We start from the raw sequence: 7,492 nt of genomic DNA, 5'->3' as shown, positions 1-7,492 counted from the left end.
GTGATATGAATGGGGATGCGGGTGTGGAAAATATACTGACAAGAAATTCGGATCACTCGGGCCTGTTTCTAAGAATTGATGTGGCCAACGTGACAAAGAATAGACCGAGGGGGTTCAGGTTTGAGATGACCTGGCTGTTGGATGAGGGCTGTAGGAAGGTGGTTGAGACTGCCTGGCAGGATGGGAGGACGGAAGGGCTACTGGATTGTCAGTAGTATTGTGGACAGAGGTTGATGCGGTGGGGGGTGACCACTTTCATAAGTTTGGGGACCGCATTAAACGGCTCAAGGAGAGGCATGAACAGATACGGATCAAAAGGGACCCGGCTGCATTAACCGAGTTCCAGCACATTAAGACACAGCTCCGTCAGTTGGAGGCGCAGGAGGATGCATTCTGGAAGCAACGAGCAAAGCAGCATTGGCTGCGTGGTGCAGATTCCAATACAAAATTCTACCACATGTATGCTTCTGCTCGTAGGAAAAAAAATTCAATTGTTAGAATTAAAGATGAATGTGATGTGTGGGTGGAGGGGGTGCTATGAATAAGGTAATAATGGACTATTTTACGTCTATTTTTACCTCGAATGGTGCAATGGGGGAGGATGCTTTGTTTGATGATTTTACTCCCCGAGTAACCCCTGGTCAGAATGTAAATCTTTTGCGTCCCTTTGAATTAGATGAAGTTAAAACTGCGCTTTTCTCGATGTTTCCTGACAAAGCCCCAGGGCCGAATGGAATGAATCCGAGATTTTATCAGCATTTCTGGGATCTTGTTGGGGGGGATGTATCTGGCTTTGTGGTTCAATGTTTGAATACGTGTGTTTTTCCAGAAAAACTGAATGATACTGGTGTAGTATTGATCCCGAAAAATGTGTGCCGGAAACGGTTGCGGACATTCGAACGATTGCACTGAGTAATGTGCTTTACAGAACTATGGCCAAGATGATAGCAAACAGGATGAAACCACTTATGGGGGAGATAATTTCAGAATCCCAGAGTGCGTTTATTCCGGGGAGGCTTATCACGGATAATATTTTGATAGGGGCAGAGATAGGCCATTATTTAAATAGGAAGCAGTGTGGTATAGCAGGCTGGGTGCTTTAAAGCTGGATATGGCAAAAGCATATGATAGGATGGAGTGACCCTTCTTGGAAAAAATGCTAACAGTAATGGGTTTTGCAGATGAATGGGCCAGGTTAATAATGCTTTGTGTAACAACAGTTGAATACACAATAAAGGTAAATGGCGTGCTAAGTGGAACTTTAGCACCTACCCGTGGGCTGAGACAGGGTGATCCGCTGTCTCCATATTTATTTATTATCTGTGCAGAGGGTCTTTCGATGTTGTTGCAGAAAGCACAGATGACTAGCTTAATACATAGTTGTAGGGTTGCGAGGGGAACCCCACCAATTTTGCACTTATTCTTTGCGAATGACAGCCTACTGTTTTTTAAAGCGAATGTCCATGAAGCCAATGTGGTCAAGCAGTGTATGGTACGTATAAAAATTATCTGGCCAGATGATTAATTTCCATAAATTGAATTTTGTTTTGACATGCATATGATTTACTTATGTTTTTTTCTTTTTAAAAGGGTAGTGGTCGGGTGTTTGTATATTTCAATTCAAGGATATATTAGAGATTTTAAAAAAATTTAATAGGAAAGTTTTATTTTTTAGAGTAAATACCTAAAATGGTCCATCGACTATAGCTAAATTCACAAATTGGTATTTGACTTTTAATTTCAACCAATTAAGTCCTTAACTTTGTAATTTTAACACAATTTGGTCCTTTGTCTATTTGACCGTTTGTTGACTGCACTTTTTTAGGATATATATGTAATTTCATGGCCCATCGTCAGTTTTTTAAGGTTCTGATTGCATTTCTAGACCGCACTGTTACATTTGAATCCACTGCCGCCGCTCCACCCCATGCCGGAGAGATTATAGCTTTTGATAGATAGATCGCCGAAGTCCCTAGAGTGGCTCTTCGAGAAAGCCATGACTCTAAGCGATGTAGGCAAGCTGAACCGGCTCGGGATCCCCAAGCAGCAAGCGGAGAAGCACTTTCCCCCTCCGAAACGGCGCTGTCACCTCCAAGAGCGTTCTCTAAGCTAAACCGGCTCGTGATCCCCAAGCAGTAAGCGGAGAAGCACTTTCCCCCTCCGAAACAACGATGTCACCTCCAAGAGCGTTCTCTTGAGCTTTGCACGTGAAACTACATATATATCCTCAAAGATCGCGGTCAACAAACGGTCAAATAGATGGAGGACCAAATCGTGTCAAAATTGCAAAGTTAAGGACTTAATTGGTTGAAATTGAAGGTCGAAATTTAGCTATAGTCGAGGGACCATTTTGAATATTTACTCTATTTTTTAAGTAAATAGGGATTCGAACATATGACATCCCATTTGAAGAATCATATAATTGTCATTAAGCTACAAACTACTTAAATATAGAAATATCTTTTTAAAAATTTAATTGATAGAAAGGTATCAAACTTTCTAATATTACTCATCTTTCTAATATTTATCAAATGTCATTTCTCTAGCTAGCTTTATAATGTAAACATAGTGGCCGAAAATTTAAGATTCTCAATATATATTACCGAACATCAATGATTACTCATCTTTCTAATATTTATCAAATGTCATTTCTCTAGCTAGCTTTATAATGTAAACATAGTGGCCGAAAATTTAAGATTCTCAATATATATTACCGAACATCAATGAAGTGGACGCACAACCCAACCAAAATCTCAAAAGTGGTTGAAAAATTTTTGATTGACGCAAAGTAGTGGTTGAAAAATTTAGAGTTCGGTAATATATATTGGACGCACAACCACCATTATTGGAAAAGGAATTACCATTATTGAGATTCTTCCTTCAAAAATATATATTGAGAATCTCAAAAGTGGTTGAAAACATACTCTCCTTCTAAATAGAAACTCTTAGTAGTATAATATAAATATTATTTTATTTTTTAAAAATCTATATGTTAGTTTTTAAAAATTATTTTAATGTTGAATATTTTATGTGTGTACATTGCACGCGTATCCAAAGAGTAGTGTTATAAAGAAAGATCAGATGAATATTTCTTTACAATATGTATAATAAAAAAGAAAGGAAAAATAAAGTTTAATAATATGTATAAATTATTATTATATTATTTAGGCCATAAAACTAATTAAAGCAGTGAAAGTGGAATGTGACGAAGCAGGCTGCTGGGCGCTGGCTCACATAAAAAGAAAAGAAGAAAAAAAAGAGAAAAAAAGAAAAGGAAAATAAAGAAATGCGAAAAGGAATAGGCATGCATGCATGCATATCCACGTGCAAAGCAATAAACAAAGTTTAGGAATCTTTTATTACTTTTGACGCAACTTACTTTAGTCTTTTTCAGTTTTGCCCAGGCCATTCAGTCCTGCATCGTTGCTAATTCTTGATAACTTTTTAATAAGAGATGTTCCATTAAATCTATCTTTAAAAAATTATTGTATTTTTTTTTGAGTTCAAATTGCGATTTGTTCTGAGTATATACTCAATCTATAAAAGACATATTTAAGACTGTGTCATGCTCAAAACTACTAGCCTCTCTTAATATATAAAAGTATATGACTACTCATGCCAACCAAGTTGGTTTAATGTATTCGATGTTTACTCCATTTTGTTTTAGCAAATTATATTGTAGATTAAAGTGCGCCCTGTATAGTGAATCTAAATACATAAAAATAATATTTTATATATAAAATTAGAACAACTTTCAATTTTAGTCATTTATTATTGTAACAGTGTCCCATTTAATCTTGCTCTTTTAATTTTGTCACATTATGTATTTGACTTTAATTTGTTTGTCAAAATTAGTCATTCTTTTTAAATTTTATTATTCTACCACTTAATAATTATGACAGTTAACATGTAATTTCATTATTTAATTAAACGAGTTTACAAGAAAGTGAGAAAAATTACATGCCCGATAAAAATGGATAGGTTTTATAATTTGAACATTTTGGGTGAAATTAATATACAAGTGTGTTTTAGTCGAACTTTATTAGAAACACATTTCATAAATTGATCCAATTCAAAGTAGTAATTTCAAAAATTATTTAAAAGAAATAGGGTTAAATGTATTTGGGAAATTGGAGCACGCACGCACTGCACTGCACGAACTATTTGAGTAACTTTATTAGTAGATGCTGAGGGGGGATTTTGGAACCATGACAAAAGACACATCGCTTATGCTCTTTAATTTTATCAAAGTCTTTATCACTTTAACCTATAACTTAATTTGAATATTGGTAGGAATTACTAAATAGAAATTTTAATGAAATTTCTTGCTTTTTCGATAATCCCCAACCCCAAAGGTTCATAATGGGAAATCTAGTCTATCCAGCACCCTAACCCAACTCTAGGAGCCCCATTTCGAGATTGTTCGCTTATTAGTGGTAAGTTTGAACTCTCACCCTACAACTAGAAGTGAGCTTTAAATGCAGCTTCTCAACTGTTTAAACCACTGCCCTGAGACTATTTCTTTCTTATTTACATATATGTCTAACATGCATTAAAACATAATTTACATTTTTTTTCTTGAATAGGTAAATATTATCAATCCAACATGTTATATAATTGGAGAGATGTTAGTAAACTCTCCGCAAATTATTTTGTGGACCTAGGACCACCTCGCAAGGTAGACTCGTGTCCAAATATTCACAATTTACATACTAAATATTTTTAATTACCTTTTAAAAATTCACAATTTGTATACTACGAATACACAATGTTAATATATATGTAATTGATTACCTTGTTTTGTATTCAGTATTCACAAGTTCCTTTCAAATACTGCAGTCAAACAATATTAACAGGTTAGGATTTGATAACCTTGTATTGTATTTACAAATTCCCTTCTACATATGTTATGTGTTTTGACTTAGAAACACAATTTATATTCTAAAAGTTCACAATTTCAATACTAAAAATACATAATTTATACGTTGTTTAGGACCAAGGTCCACCTTGCAAGGTAGACTCTGGTCCATAGTACAACAACTCTAAACTCTGTCTCTTTTATTTCCAACCAGCTGGTTAGTAAACTATTATGCCATTGAAATGCATTTTGTTTACAAAATAGTATTAAAAATATTTTTTTATCAATGAAAAAAGAAGGCAGAAAAAAGAGGGGGAAAATGCAGAAAAAAGAGGGAAAATCCATTAATTATTTGGCAAATAATTTTTTTTTTAGGTTAGTTATTCATTATGATTTATGTGGCAAGATTAAATAAAAATGTGTTAAATTAACCAAAAGTAAATAAATTGTTAACAATTTAACCAATCGAATGAAATTAACCTAATTTTCTTTTAGGTTTATAAAATTGATGTAAGTGTAAAATGTTACACGTTAAAACCCTTAAGTTAGTTGGGTTAATTAGTTATCAAAATTAGGAAGTGGTTAGACTCTGGTCAGCGTCTGGATGCATGTCAGGAAAGGCAGAACTCATTCAACCGAGTTTGTTTTCGACCCTATTTCTATGGTATTCAAAATCTTATGGTGCAACTTCTTTTGAGGACTTATTTGCTGCACATTTTCAGACAAGGAGGTTCATATTCATTCCTATAAATAGCTATCTCGGTTTTCTTAACAAATTGTCGATTTAAGGAATCATATTTGGTGAATTCTCTTGAAGTCCTCCTCTAGGTATATCTATCATATTATAGCTAGTTGAAGACACTGTGGCTGTGTTGAAGATGGCTTGCATGTCCTGATGTCCTGTCCAAAGAGATGATGAAGAGTACGCTGGAGTAGTAGTGTGTACCGTAGTTTGTATTGAACTCTCTCCTTGTTGACCATCTAGTGGATTGGGCTGACGTGAGTGGCCCCGCAGACGTAGGAGTGTAGCTCCGAACTGCATGAACAATTACTGGTGTCTGGTTCCTTTTACATTTCTCGTTCTTGTTCTTTATTTTTCTAGCATAGATCCTGTCTTTAGTCCAAACTAATAATTGAAATTAAAAATTAAGTAGGAACTGTTAGGACTTAGCTTGCATTCAAGATCCACGATCTTTTTCAATTGATTATTATGTAAATATGTAAGATGAAAGGGTCAAATAGGCCCTCGAACTTTAGCTGAAAGGTTAATTAGCCTCCTAAACTTTTTAAATATGTAATTACACCCATCAACACTTTATATTAGTGAAAAGAAGCCCAAAAACAAGTTAATGACCTACTATCACATGTCATTAGGGTTCCGGCCACTCTCCGACAAAATTTTCGACAAAAAAAAAAAATGAACGGCGACAATTGCCGAAATTCTGGCAAAAAAAAAAAAGACCGGCAACCAATGGTCGCCTTCTCTGGTTGAGAAGGCGACCACATTTGGGTTGCCTTCTCAAGCGAGAAGGAAACCCAGATCTAGGTCGCCTTCTCCACGGAGAAGGCGACCTGGTGTCTTCTCCGTGACCGGTGACCGTTTGTCGGTCGCCGATCACTTTTTTTGACAAAAATTTTGCAATTGTCGCCGGTCATTATTATTATTATTATTTTTTGTCGAAAATTTCATCGTAGAGTGACCGGAATTTTAATGACCTGTGATAGCAGGTCATTAATATGTTGTTGGGCTTCTTTGCACCAAAATAAAGTGTTGATAGGTGTAATTGTACCTTTAAAATATTTAGGGGATTAATTGACTTTTTAGCTAAAGTTCGAAGGCCTATTTGACCATTTTTTCTCTAAAAATAAATAGTTCAAATTAATAATTTAGCTTTATTTATTTTCCTGTTGCAATATTAAACTTAACAGTATTATAACAAACAAGAGAGCATTTTTGTTCAACAAAAATGTAATATACAATGCTTTAAAAATTATGTATAACTCGTTTAACACAATAAAAATGGACAAGAATCAAGGACACATCCTGCATTAACTATTGTTGGGATCAGAGTCGATTTTTAGATTTTTGTGTCCCATTCTTGTAAATAAATGAGGCCCTACGAAAAGCGCAATCTTTAAAACTAATACCATAATTTTTATTATAATAATAATAATAATAATAATAATAATAATAATAATAATAATAATAAAATCAAGAAAAAAGAAACTAAAAAAATGTAGGCAGCCCCTTGGCATGGGCGATTATAAAGGCAATCCTTATACCATGATTTAGGTTTCCAGTGCACTCTGAACTCTAGTACATGTATTTATGTTTTATGTTGCGAGTTTTTGAATATTGTATTACGAAATTATATATTTTTAAGAGTATGAATTTTGTACTTGAAATAAATTAGTAATTGTGTCTTTATGTTATGAATTTTTAAGTAAAAATTGTGTACCTAAAATCAAATTTGAAAAATAAGTAAATATAAACCATGTCTTGTAGTGTGATTTTTGTATCTTGTGAAATTTTATATCTTATGAATATAACCTTTAAAAAAAAAAATATCTTATGAATATAAATTATGTAGTCTGTAGTCTGTACCTCATCGTTTGAATTCAGCAATATAAATT

This window comes from Ipomoea nil, unplaced genomic scaffold, assembly GCF_001879475.1.
Source record: "Ipomoea nil cultivar Tokyo-kokei standard unplaced genomic scaffold, Asagao_1.1 scaffold2700, whole genome shotgun sequence".
Lineage (NCBI taxonomy): Eukaryota > Viridiplantae > Streptophyta > Magnoliopsida > Solanales > Convolvulaceae > Ipomoea > Ipomoea nil.
This window is presented reverse-complemented; position numbering follows the sequence as displayed.